Source organism: Melospiza melodia, chromosome 3 (assembly GCF_035770615.1).
Source record: "Melospiza melodia melodia isolate bMelMel2 chromosome 3, bMelMel2.pri, whole genome shotgun sequence".
In the NCBI taxonomy this organism is placed as follows: Eukaryota; Metazoa; Chordata; class Aves; order Passeriformes; family Passerellidae; genus Melospiza; species Melospiza melodia.
In genome coordinates this window covers 84004472-84018990 of record NC_086196.1, presented here as the reverse complement: position 1 = coordinate 84018990, position 14519 = coordinate 84004472, and positions in this window count along the sequence as shown.

Genomic DNA, 14519 nt, shown 5'->3' with positions numbered 1-14519 from the left:
GGATTCTAAGGAGCCAGCCGGCCACTCCCAGCCACAGGCCCCCAAACAAAATCAACCGCGCTGTTCCCTGGAAAACAAAACACGCCTGCCAAATTTTTGATGGAGTTTGCAGGAGCCAATGGTACTATCAAACCAGCCCAACTTGGCACTGGTGCCACCTCAGGTCTGGGAACCATCCTGCGTCTCGTGGATTCTAAGGAGCCAGCCGGCCACTCCCACCCATAGGCCCCCAAACAAAAACAACGGCGCTTTTCCCTGGAAAACAAAACTCGCCTGCCAACTTTTTGATGGCCGATTGCAGGAAACACTTGGTATTATCAAGCCAGCCCGACTTGGCACTGGTGCCACCTTGGGTCTGGGAACCATGCTGCGTATCGTGGATTCTAAGGAGCCAGCCGGCCACTCCCAGCCACAGGCCCCCAAACACAAACAACGGCGCTTTTCCCTGGAAATCAACCCTCGCTTGCCGACTTTTTGATGGCAGTTTGCTGGAGCCACTTGGTACTATCAAACCAGCCCAACTTGGCACTGGTGCCACCATGGGTCTGGTCACCATCATGCCTCTCGTAGCTTTTCAGGACCTAGCCGGTCACTCACAGCCATAGGCCCCCAGACACAAACCTTGGCCCGTTTCCCTGGCAAACAAAAGTAAGCTGCCCCGCTTCTGGATGGCAGATTTCAGGAGCAACTTTGCACCATCAAACTGGCCCGACTTGGCACTGGTGCCACGTCAAGTCTGGGAACCATCCTGCGTATCGTGGATTCTAATTAGCCATCCGGCCACTCCCACCCACAGGCCCCCAAACACAAACAACGGCGCTTTTCCCTGGAAAACAAAACTCGCCTACCAACATTTTGATGGCAGATTGCAGGAGCCACTTGGTACTATCAAATCAGCCGAACTTGGCACTGGTGCCACCATGGGTCTGGTAACCATCCTGCCTATCGTACCTTTTCAGGAGCCAGCTGGTCACTCCAGGCCATAGGAACCCAGACAAAAACCTCGGCTCCTTTCCCTGGCAAACAAAATAAGCAGCCCTGCTTCTGGATGGCAGATTGCAGGAGCCACTTTGCACCATCAAACTGGCCCGACTTGTCACTGTTGCCACCTCTGCTCTGGGAACCATCCTGCGTATCGTGGATTCTAATTAGCCAGCCGGCCACTCCCAGCCACAGGCCCCCAAACACAAACAACGGCGCTTTTCCCTGGAAAACAAAACTCGCCTGACAACTTTTTGATGGCAGATTGCAGGAGCCACTTGGTACTATCAAACCAGCCCAACTTGGCACTGGTGCCACCATGGGTCTGGTCACCATCCTGCCTATCGTAGCTTTTCAGGAGCCAGCCGGTCACTCCCAGCCATAGGCCCCCAGACACAAAGCTCGGCCCGTTTCCCTGGCAAACAAAAGTAAGCTGCCCCGCTTCTGGATGGCAGATAGTAGGACGCACTTGTTACTATCAAACCAGCCCGACTTGGCACTGGTGCCACCACTGGTCTGGGAACCATCCTGCGTATCGTGGATTCTAAGGAGCCAGCCGGCCACTCCCAGCCACAGGCACCCAAACACAAACAACGGCGCTTTTCCCTGGAAAACAAAACTCGCCTGACAAATTTTTGATGGCAGATTGCAGGAGCCACTTGGTACTATCAAACCAGCCCAACTTGGCACTGGTGCCACCATGGGTCTGGTCACCATCCTGCCTATCGTAGCTTTTCAGGAGCCAGCCGGTCACTCCCAGCCATAGGCCCCCAGACAAATACCTCGGCCCGTTTCCCTGGAAAACAAAAGTAAGCTGCCCCGCTTCTGGATGGCAGATTGCAGGAGCCACTTGGTACTATCAAACCAGCCCGACTTGGCACTGGTGCCACCTCTGGTCTGGGAACCATCCTGCGTCTCGTGGATTCTAAGGAGCCAGCCGGCCACTCCCTGCCACAGGCCCCCAAACACAAACAACGGCGCTTTTCCCTGGAAAACAAAACTCGCCTGCCAACTTTTTGATGGCAGATTGCAGGAGCCACTTGGTACTATCAAACCAGCCCAAGTTGGCACTGGTGCCACCATGGGTCTGGTCACCATCCTGCCTATCGTAACTTTTCAGGAGCCAGCCGGTCACTCCCAGCCATAGGCCCCCAGACAAAAACCTCGGCCCGTTTCCCTGGCAAACAAAAGTAAGCTGCCCCGCTTCTGGATGGCAGATTCCCGGACGCACTTGGTACTATCAAACCAGCCCAACTTGGCACTGGTGCCACCTCTGATCTGGGAACCATGCTGAGTATCGTGGATTCTAAGGAGCCAGCCGGCCACTCCCAGCCACAGGCCCCCAAACACAAACAACGGCGCTTTTCCCTGGAAAACAAAACTCGCCTGCCATGTTTTTGATGGCAGATTGCAGGAGCCACTTGGTACTATCAAACCAGCCCAACTTGGCACTGGTGCCGTCATGGGTCTGGTCACCATCCTTCCTATCGTAGCTTTTCAGGAGCCAGCCGGTCACTCCCAGCCATAGGCCCCCAGACAAAAACCTCGGCCCGTTTCCCTGGAAAACAAAAGTAAGCTGCCCCGCTTCTGGATGGCAGATTGCAGGAACCACTTGGTACTATCAAACCAGCCCAACTTGGCACTGGTGCCACCATGGGTCTGGGAACCATCCTGTGTATCGTGGATTCTAATTAGCCATCCGTCCACTCCAGGCCATAGGGCCCCAGGCACAAACAACGGCGCTTTTCCCTGGAAAACAAAACTCGCCTGCCAACTTTTTGATGGCCGATTGCAGGAACCACTTGGTATTATCTAGCCAGCCCAACTTGGCACTGGTGCCACCATGGGTCTGGTCACCATCCTGCCTATCGTAGCTTTTCAGGAGCCAGCCGGTCACTCCCAGCCATAGGCCCCCAGACACAAACCTCGGACCGTTTCCCTGGCAAACAAAAGTAAGCTGCCCCGCTTCTGGATGGCAGATTGCAGGAACCACTTGTTACTATCAAACCAGCCCAACTTGGCACTGGTGCCACTATGGGTCTGGGAACCATCCTGTGTATCGTGGATTCTAATTAGCCATCCGTCCACTCCAGGCCATAGGGCACCAGGCACAAACAACGGCGCTTTTCCCTGGAAAACAAAACTCGCCTGCCAACTTTTTGATGGCCGATTGCAGGAACCACTTGGTATTATCAAGCCAGCCCGACTTGGCACTGGTGCCACCTTGGGTCTGGGAACCATGCTGCGTATCGTGGATTCTAAGGAGCCAGCCGGCCACTCCCTGCCACAGGCCCCCAAACACAAACAACGGCGCTTTTCCCTGGAAAACAAAACTCGCCTGCCAACTTTTTGATGGCAGATTGCAGGAGCCACTTGGTACTATCAAACCAGCCCAACTTGGCACTGGTGCCACCATGGGTCTGGTCACCATCCTGCCTATCGTAGCTTTTCAGGAGCCAGCCAGCCACCCCCAGCCAGAGGCCCCCAGACAAATATTTCGGCCCGTTTCCCTGGCAAACAAAAGTAAGCTGCCCCGCTTCTGCATGGCAGATTGCAGGAGCCACTTTGCACCGTCAAACCAGCCCAACTTGGCACTGGTGCCACCTCAGGTCTGGGAACCATCCTGCGTATCGTGGGTTCTAATTAGCCATCCGTCCACTCCAGGCCATAGGGCCCCAGGCACAAACAACGGCGCTTTTCCCTGGAAAACAAAACTCGCCTGCCAACTTTTTGATGGCCGATTGCAGGAACCACTTGGTATTATCAAGCCAGCCCAACTTGGCACTGGTGCCACCATGGGTCTGGTCACCATCCTGCCTATCGTAGCTTTTCAGGAGCCAGCCGGTCACTCCCAGCCATAGGCCCCCAGACACAAACCTCGGACCGTTTCCCTGGCAAACAAAAGTAAGCTGCCCCGCTTCTGGATGGCAGATTGCAGGAACCACTTGGTACTATCAAACCAGCCCAACTTGGCACTGGTGCCACCTCTGGTCTGGGAACCATCCTGTGTATCGTGGATTCTAATTAGTCATCCGTCCACTCCAGGCCATAGGCCCCCAGACCCAAACAACGGCGCTTTTCCCTGGAAAACAAAACTCGCCTGCCAACTTTTTGATGGCCGATTGCAGGAACCACTTGGTATTATCAAGCCAGCCCGACTTGGCACTGGTGCCACCTTGGGTCTGGGAACCATGCTGCGTATCGTGGATTCTAAGGAGCCAGCCGGCCACTCCCAGCCACAGGCCCCCAAACACAAACAACGACGCTTTTCCCTGGAAATCAACACTCGCTTGCGGAATTTTTGATGGCAGATTGCAGGAGCCACTTGGTACTATCAAACCAGCCCAACTTGGCACTGGTGCCACCATGGGTCTGGTCACCATCCTGCCTATCGTAGCTTTTCATGAGCCAGCCGGCCACTCCCAGCCATAGGCCCCAGGACACAAACCTCGGCCCGTTTCCCTGGCAAACAAAAGTAAGCTGCCCCGCTTCTGGATGGCAGATTCCCGGACGCACTTGTTACAATCAAACCAGCCCAACTTGGCACTGGTGCCACCTCTGGTCTGGGAACCATGCTGAGTATCGTGGATTCTAAGGAGCCAGCCGGCCACTCCCAGCCACAGGCCCCCAAACACAAACAACGGCGCTTTTCCCTGGAAAACAAAACTCGCCTGCCAACTTTTTGATGGCAGATTGCAGGAGCCACTTGGTACTATCAAACCAGCCCAACTTGGCACTGGTGCCGTCATGGGTCTGGTCACCATCCTGCCTATCGTAGCTTTTCACGAGCCAGCCGGTCACTTCCAGGCTTAGGCCCCCAGACACAATCCTCGGACCGTTTCCCTGGCAAACAAAAGTAAGCTGCCCCGCTTCTGGATGGCAGATTGCAGGAACCACTTGGTACTATCAAACCAGCCCAACTTGGCACTGGTGCCACCATGGGTCTGGGAACAATCCTGTGTATCGTGGATTCTAATTAGCCATCCGTCCACTAAAGGCCATAGGGCCCCAGGCACAAACAACGGCGCTTTTCCCTGGAAAACAAAACTCGCCTGCCAAATTTTTGATGGCAGATTGCAGGAGCCACTTGGTACTATCAAACCAGCCCAACTTGGCACTGGTGCCACCATGGGTCTGGTCACCATCCTGCCTATCGTAGCTTTTCAGGAGCCAGCCGGTCACTCCCAGCCATAGGCCCCGAGACACAAAGCTCGGCCCGTTTCCCTGGCAAACAAAAGTAAGCTACCCCGCTTCTGGATGGCAGATTGCAGGACGCACTTGGTAGTATCAAACCAGCCCAACTTGGCACTGGTGCCACCTCAGGTCTGGGAACCATCCTGCGTCTCGTGGATTCTAAGGAGCCAGCCGGCCACTCCCACCCATAGGCCCCCAAACAAAAACAACGGCGCTTTTCCCTGGAAAACAAAACTCGCCTGCCAACTTTTTGATGGCCGATTGCAGGAACCACTTGGTATTATCAAGCCAGCCCAACTTGGCACTGGTGCCACCTTGGGTCTGGGAACCATGCTGCGTATCGTGGATTCTAAGGAGCCAGCCGGCCACTCCCTGCCACAGGCCCCCAAACACAAACAACGGCGCTTTTCCCTGGAAATCAACACTCGCTTGCCGACTTTTTGATGGCAGATTGCAGGAGCCACTTGGTACTATCAAACCAGCCCAACTTGGCACTGGTGCCACCATGGGTCTGGTCACCATCATGCCTCTCGTAGCTTTTCAGGACCTAGCCGGTCACTCACAGCCATAGGCCCCCAGACACAAACCTTGGCCCGTTTCCCTGGCAAACAAAAGTAAGCTGCCCCGTTTCTGGATGGCAGATTTCAGTAGCAACTTTGCACCATCAAACTGGCCCGACTTGTCACTGGTGCCATTTTAGGTCTGGGAACCATCCTGCGTATCGTGGATTCTAATTAGCCATCCGGCCACTCCCACCCACAGGCCCCCAAACACAAACAACGGCGCTTTTCCCTGGAAAACAAAACTCGCCTACCAACATTTTGATGGCAGATTGCAGGAGCCACTTGGTACTATCAAATCAGCCGAACTTGGCACTGGTGCCACCATGGGTCTGGTAACCATCCTGCCTATCGTACCTTTTCAGGAGCCAGCTGGTCACTCCCAGCCATAGGCCCCCAGACAAAAACCTCGGCTCCTTTCCCTGGCAAACTAAAGTAAGCAGCACTGCTTCTGGATGGCAGATTGCAGGAGCCACTTTGCACCATCAAACTGGCCCGACTTGTCACTGTTGCCACCTCTGGTCTGGGAACCATCCTGCGTATCGTGGATTCTAATTAGCCAGCCGGCCACTCCCAGCCACAGGCCCCCAAACACAAACAACGGCGCTTTTCCCTGGAAAACAAAACTCGCCTGACAACTTTTTGATGGCAGATTGCAGGAGCCACTTGGTACTATCAAACCAGCCCAACTTGGCACTGGTGCCACCATGGGTCTGGTCACCATCCTGCCTATCGTAGCTTTTCAGGAGCCAGCCGGTCACTCCCAGCCATAGGCCCCCAGACAAATACCTCGGCCCGTTTCCCTGGAAAACAAAAGTAAGCTGCCCCGCTTCTGGATGGCAGATTGCAGGACGCACTTGGTACTATCAAACCAGCCCGACTTGGCACTGGTGCCACGTCAAGTCTGGGAACCATCCTGCGTATCGTGGATTCTAAGGAGCCAGCCGGCCACTCCCTGCCACAGGCCCCCAAACACAAACAACGGCGCTTTTCCCTGGAAAACAAAACTCGCCTGCCAACTTTTTGATGGCAGATTGCAGGAGCCACTTGGTACTATCAAACCAGCCCAACTTGGCACTGGTGCCACCATGGGTCTGGTCACCATCCTGCCTATCGTAACTTTTCAGGAGCCAGCCGGTCACTCCCAGCCATAGGCCCCCAGACAAAAACCTCGGCCCGTTTCCCTGGCAAACAAAGTAAGCTGCCCCGCTTCTGGATGGCAGATTCCCGGACGCACTTGGTACTATCAAACCAGCCCAACTTGGCACTGGTGCCACCTCTGATCTGGGAACCATGCTGAGTATCGTGGATTCTAAGGAGCCAGCCGGCCACTCCCAGCCACAGGCCCCCAAACACAAACAACGGCGCTTTTCCCTGGAAAACAAAACTCGCCTGCCAACTTTTTGATGGCAGATTGCAGGAGCCACTTGGTACTATCAAACCAGCCCAACTTGGCACTGGTGCCGTCATGGGTCTGGTCACCATCCTGCCTATCGTAGCTTTTCACGAGCCAGCCGGTCACTCCCAGCCATAGGCCCCCAGACACAAACCTCAGCCCGTTTCCCTGGCAAACAAAAGTAAGCTGCCCCGCTTCTGGATGGCAGATTGCAGGAACCACTTTGCACCATCAAACTGGCCCGACTTGTCACTGGTGCCACCTCAGGTCTGGGAACCATCCTGCGTATCGTGGATTCCAATTAGCAAGACGGCCACTCCCAGCCACAGGCCCCCAAACACAAACAACGACACTTTTCCCTGGAAAACAAAACTCGCCTGCCAACTTTTTGATGGCAGATTGCAGGAGCCACTTGGTACTATCAAACCAGCCCAACTTGGCACTGGTGCCACCATGGGTCTGGTCACCATCCTGCCTATCGTAGCTTTTCAGGAGCCAGCCGGTCACTCCCAGCCATAGGCCCCCAGACACAAAGCTCGGCCCGTTTCCCTGGCAAACAAAAGTAAGCTGCCCCGCTTCTGGATGGCAGATTGCAGGATCCACTTGTTATTATCAAACCAGCCCGACTTGGTACTGGTGCCACCTCTGGTCTGGGAACCATCCTGCGTATCGTGGATTCTAAGGAGCCAGCCGGCCACTCCCAGCCACAGGCCCCCAAAAAAATCAACGGCGCTTTTCCCTGGAAAACAAAACTCGCCTGCCAACATTTTGATGGGAGATTGCAGGAACCACTTGGTACTATCAAACCAGCCCAACTTGGCACTGGTGCCACCTTGGGTCTGGGAACCATCCGGCGTATCGTGTGTTGAAAGGAGCCAGCCGGCCACTCCAGCCACAGGCCCGCAGACACAAACAACGGCGCTTTTCCCTGGAAAACAAAACTCGCCTGCTGACTTTTTAATGGAAGATTGCAGGAGCAACTTTGTACTTTGAAATCAGCCGAACATGGCTCTGGTGCCACCATGGGTCTGGTCAACCTCCTGCCTATCGTAGCTTTTCAGGAGCCAGCCGGTCACTCCCAGCCATAGGCCCCCAGACACAAAGCTCGGCCCGTTTCCCTGGCAAACAAAAGTAAGCTGCCCCGCTTCTGGATGGCAGATTGCAGGACGCACTTGGTACTATCAAACCAGCCCAACTTGGCACTGGTGCCACCTTGGGTCTGGGAACCATCCTGCGTATCGTGGATTCTAAGGAGCCAGCTGGCCACTCCCAGCCACAGGCCCCCAAACACAAACAACGGCGCTTTTCCCTGGAAAACAAAACTCGCCTGCCAACTTTTTGATGGCAGATTGCAGGAGCCACTTGGTACTATCAAACCAGCCCAACTTGGCACTGGTGCCGTCATGGGTCTGGTCACCATCCTGCCTATCGTAGCTTTTCACGAGCCAGCCGGTCACTTCCAGGCTTAGGCCCCCAGACACAATCCTCGGACCGTTTCCCTGGCAAACAAAAGTAAGCTGCCCCGCTTCTGGATGGCAGATTGCAGGAACCACTTGGTACTATCAAACCAGCCCAACTTGGCACTGGTGCCACCATGGGTCTGGGAACAATCCTGTGTATCGTGGATTCTAATTAGCCATCCGTCCACTAAAGGCCATAGGGCCCCAGGCACAAACAACGGCGCTTTTCCCTGGAAAACAAAACTCGCCTGCCAAATTTTTGATGGCAGATTGCAGGAGCCACTTGGTACTATCAAACCAGCCCAACTTGGCACTGGTGCCACCATGGGTCTGGTCACCATCCTGCCTATCGTAGCTTTTCAGGAGCCAGCCGGTCACTCCCAGCCATAGGCCCCGAGACACAAAGCTCGGCCCGTTTCCCTGGCAAACAAAAGTAAGCTACCCCGCTTCTGGATGGCAGATTGCAGGACGCACTTGGTAGTATCAAACCAGCCCAACTTGGCACTGGTGCCACCTCAGGTCTGGGAACCATCCTGCGTCTCGTGGATTCTAAGGAGCCAGCCGGCCACTCCCACCCATAGGCCCCCAAACAAAAACAACGGCGCTTTTCCCTGGAAAACAAAACTCGCCTGCCAACTTTTTGATGGCCGATTGCAGGAACCACTTGGTATTATCAAGCCAGCCCAACTTGGCACTGGTGCCACCTTGGGTCTGGGAACCATGCTGCGTATCGTGGATTCTAAGGAGCCAGCCGGCCACTCCCTGCCACAGGCCCCCAAACACAAACAACGGCGCTTTTCCCTGGAAATCAACACTCGCTTGCCGACTTTTTGATGGCAGATTGCAGGAGCCACTTGGTACTATCAAACCAGCCCAACTTGGCACTGGTGCCACCATGGGTCTGGTCACCATCATGCCTCTCGTAGCTTTTCAGGACCTAGCCGGTCACTCACAGCCATAGGCCCCCAGACACAAACCTTGGCCCGTTTCCCTGGCAAACAAAAGTAAGCTGCCCCGTTTCTGGATGGCAGATTTCAGTAGCAACTTTGCACCATCAAACTGGCCCGACTTGTCACTGGTGCCATTTTAGGTCTGGGAACCATCCTGCGTATCGTGGATTCTAATTAGCCATCCGGCCACTCCCACCCACAGGCCCCCAAACACAAACAACGGCGCTTTTCCCTGGAAAACAAAACTCGCCTACCAACATTTTGATGGCAGATTGCAGGAGCCACTTGGTACTATCAAATCAGCCGAACTTGGCACTGGTGCCACCATGGGTCTGGTAACCATCCTGCCTATCGTACCTTTTCAGGAGCCAGCTGGTCACTCCCAGCCATAGGCCCCCAGACAAAAACCTCGGCTCCTTTCCCTGGCAAACTAAAGTAAGCAGCACTGCTTCTGGATGGCAGATTGCAGGAGCCACTTTGCACCATCAAACTGGCCCGACTTGTCACTGTTGCCACCTCTGGTCTGGGAACCATCCTGCGTATCGTGGATTCTAATTAGCCAGCCGGCCACTCCCAGCCACAGGCCCCCAAACACAAACAACGGCGCTTTTCCCTGGAAAACAAAACTCGCCTGACAACTTTTTGATGGCAGATTGCAGGAGCCACTTGGTACTATCAAACCAGCCCAACTTGGCACTGGTGCCACCATGGGTCTGGTCACCATCCTGCCTATCGTAGCTTTTCAGGAGCCAGCCGGTCACTCCCAGCCATAGGCCCCCAGACAAATACCTCGGCCCGTTTCCCTGGAAAACAAAAGTAAGCTGCCCCGCTTCTGGATGGCAGATTGCAGGACGCACTTGGTACTATCAAACCAGCCCGACTTGGCACTGGTGCCACGTCAAGTCTGGGAACCATCCTGCGTATCGTGGATTCTAAGGAGCCAGCCGGCCACTCCCTGCCACAGGCCCCCAAACACAAACAACGGCGCTTTTCCCTGGAAAACAAAACTCGCCTGCCAACTTTTTGATGGCAGATTGCAGGAGCCACTTGGTACTATCAAACCAGCCCAACTTGGCACTGGTGCCACCATGGGTCTGGTCACCATCCTGCCTATCGTAACTTTTCAGGAGCCAGCCGGTCACTCCCAGCCATAGGCCCCCAGACAAAAACCTCGGCCCGTTTCCCTGGCAAACAAAGTAAGCTGCCCCGCTTCTGGATGGCAGATTCCCGGACGCACTTGGTACTATCAAACCAGCCCAACTTGGCACTGGTGCCACCTCTGATCTGGGAACCATGCTGAGTATCGTGGATTCTAAGGAGCCAGCCGGCCACTCCCAGCCACAGGCCCCCAAACACAAACAACGGCGCTTTTCCCTGGAAAACAAAACTCGCCTGCCAACTTTTTGATGGCAGATTGCAGGAGCCACTTGGTACTATCAAACCAGCCCAACTTGGCACTGGTGCCGTCATGGGTCTGGTCACCATCCTGCCTATCGTAGCTTTTCACGAGCCAGCCGGTCACTCCCAGCCATAGGCCCCCAGACACAAACCTCGGCCCGTTTCCCTGGCAAACAAAAGTAAGCTGCCCCGCTTCTGGATGGCAGATTGCAGGAACCACTTTGCACCATCAAACTGGCCCGACTTGTCACTGGTGCCACCTCAGGTCTGGGAACCATCCTGCGTATCGTGGATTCCAATTAGCAAGACGGCCACTCCCAGCCACAGGCCCCCAAACACAAACAACGACACTTTTCCCTGGAAAACAAAACTCGCCTGCCAACTTTTTGATGGCAGATTGCAGGAGCCACTTGGTACTATCAAACCAGCCCAACTTGGCACTGGTGCCACCATGGGTCTGGTCACCATCCTGCCTATCGTAGCTTTTCAGGAGCCAGCCGGTCACTCCCAGCCATAGGCCCCCAGACACAAAGCTCGGCCCGTTTCCCTGGCAAACAAAAGTAAGCTGCCCCGCTTCTGGATGGCAGATTGCAGGATCCACTTGTTATTATCAAACCAGCCCGACTTGGTACTGGTGCCACCTCTGGTCTGGGAACCATCCTGCGTATCGTGGATTCTAAGGAGCCAGCCGGCCACTCCCAGCCACAGGCCCCCAAAAAAATCAACGGCGCTTTTCCCTGGAAAACAAAACTCGCCTGCCAACATTTTGATGGGAGATTGCAGGAACCACTTGGTACTATCAAACCAGCCCAACTTGGCACTGGTGCCACCTTGGGTCTGGGAACCATCCGGCGTATCGTGTGTTGAAAGGAGCCAGCCGGCCACTCCAGCCACAGGCCCGCAGACACAAACAACGGCGCTTTTCCCTGGAAAACAAAACTCGCCTGCTGACTTTTTAATGGAAGATTGCAGGAGCAACTTTGTACTTTGAAATCAGCCGAACATGGCTCTGGTGCCACCATGGGTCTGGTCAACCTCCTGCCTATCGTAGCTTTTCAGGAGCCAGCCGGTCACTCCCAGCCATAGGCCCCCAGACACAAAGCTCGGCCCGTTTCCCTGGCAAACAAAAGTAAGCTGCCCCGCTTCTGGATGGCAGATTGCAGGACGCACTTGGTACTATCAAACCAGCCCAACTTGGCACTGGTGCCACCTTGGGTCTGGGAACCATCCTGCGTATCGTGGATTCTAAGGAGCCAGCTGGCCACTCCCAGCCACAGGCCCCCAAACACAAACAACGGCGCTTTTCCCTGGAAAACAAAACTCGCCTGCCAACTTTTTGATGGCAGATTGCAGGAGCTACTTGGTACTATCAAATCAGCCCAACTTGGCACTGGTGCCACCTCTGGTCGGGTCACCATCCTGCCTATCGTAGCTTTTCAGGAGCCAACCGGTCAATCCCAGCCATAGGCCCCCAGACAAAAACCTCGGCCCGTTTCCCTGGCAAACAAAAGTAAGCTGCCCCGCTTCTGGATGGCAGATTGCAGGACGCACTTGGTACTATCAAACCAGCCCAACTTGGAAATGGTGCCACCTTGGGTCTGGGAACCATCCTGCGTATCGTGGATTCTAAGGAGCCAGCCGGTCACTCCCAGCCACAGGCCCCCAAATACAAACAACAGCGCTTTTCCCTGGAAAACAAAACTCGCCTGCCAACTTTTTGATGGCAGATTGCAGGAGCCAATTGGTACTATCAAATCAGCCCAACTTGGCACTGGTGCCACCATGGGTCTGGTCACCATCCTGCCTATCGTAGCTTTTCAGGAGCCAGCCGGTCACTCCCAGCCATAGGCCCCCAGACACAAACCTCGGTCCGTTTCCCTGGCAAACAAAAGTAAGCTGCCCCGCTTCTGGATGGCAGATTGCAGGAGCCACTTTGCACCATCAAACTGGCCCGACTTGTCACTGGTGCCACCTCAGGTCTGGGAACCATCCTGCGTATCGTGGATTCCAATTAGCAAGACGGCCACTCCCAGCCACAGGCCCCCAAACACAAACAACGACGCTTTTCCCTGGAAAACAAAACTCGCCTGCCAACTTTTTGATGGCAGATTGCAGGAGCCACTTGGTACTATCAAACCAGCCCAACTTGGCACTGGTGCCACCATGGGTCTGGTCACCATCCTGCCTATCGTAGCTTTTCAGGAGCCAGCCGGTCACTCCCAGCCATAGGCCCCCAGACACAAAGCTCGGCCCGTTTCCCTGGCAAACAAAAGTAAGCTGCCCCGCTTCTGGATGGCAGATTGCAGGATCCACTTGTTATTATCAAACCAGCCCGACTTGGTACTGGTGCCACCTCTGGTCTGGGAACCATCCTGCGTATCGTGGATTCTAAGGAGCCAGCCGGCCACTCCCAGCCACAGGCCCCCAAAAAAAAACAACGGCGCTTTTCCCTGGAAAACAAAACTCGCCTGCCAACATTTTGATGGGAGATTGCAGGAACCACTTGGTACTATCAAACCAGCCCAACTTGGCACTGGTGCCACCTTGGGTCTGGGAACCATCCGGCGTATCGTGTGTTGAAAGGAGCCAGCCGGCCACTCCAGCCACAGGCCCGCAGACACAAACAACGGCGCTTTTCCCTGGAAAACAAAACTCGCCTGCTGACTTTTTAATGGAAGATTGCAGGAGCAACTTTGTACTTTGAAATCAGCCGAACATGGCTCTGGTGCCACCATGGGTCTGGTCACCATCCTGCCTATCGTAGCTTTTCAGGAGCCAGCCGGTCACTCCCAGCCATAGGCCCCCAGACACAAAGCTCGGCCCGTTTCCCTGGCAAACAAAAGTAAGCTGCCCCGCTTCTGGATGGCAGATTGCAGGACGCACTTGGTACTATCAAACCAGCCCAACTTGGCACTGGTGCCACCTCAGGTCTGGGAACCATCCTGCGTATTGTGGATTCTAAGGAGCCAGCCGGCCACTCCCAGCCACAGGCCCCCAAACACAAACAACGGCGCTTTTCCCTGGAAAACAAAACTCGCCTGCCAAATTTTTGATGGCAGATTGCAGGAGCCACTTGGTACTATCAAACCAGCCCAACTTGGCACTGGTGCCACCATGGGTCTGGTCACCATCCTGCCTATCGTAGCTTTTCAGGAGCCAGCCGGTCACTCCCAGCCATAGGCCCCCAGACACAAAGCTCGGCCCGTTTCCCTGGCAAACAAAAGTAAGCTGCCCCGCTTCTGGATGGCAGATTGCAGGACGCACTTGGTACTATCAAACCAGCCCAACTTGGCACTGGTGCCACCTCAGGTCTGGGAACCATCCTGCGTATTGTGGATTCTAAGGAGCCAGCCGGCCACTCCCAGCCACAGGCCCCCAAACACAAACAACGGCGCTTTTCCCTGGAAAACAAAACTCGCCTGCCAAATTTTTGATGGCAGATTGCAGGAGCCACTTGGTACTATCAAACCAGCCCAACTTGGCACTGGTGCCACCATGGGTCTGGTCACCATCCTGCCTATCGTAGCTTTTCAGGAGCCAGCCGGTCACTCCCAGCCATAGACCCCAGACAAAAAGCTCG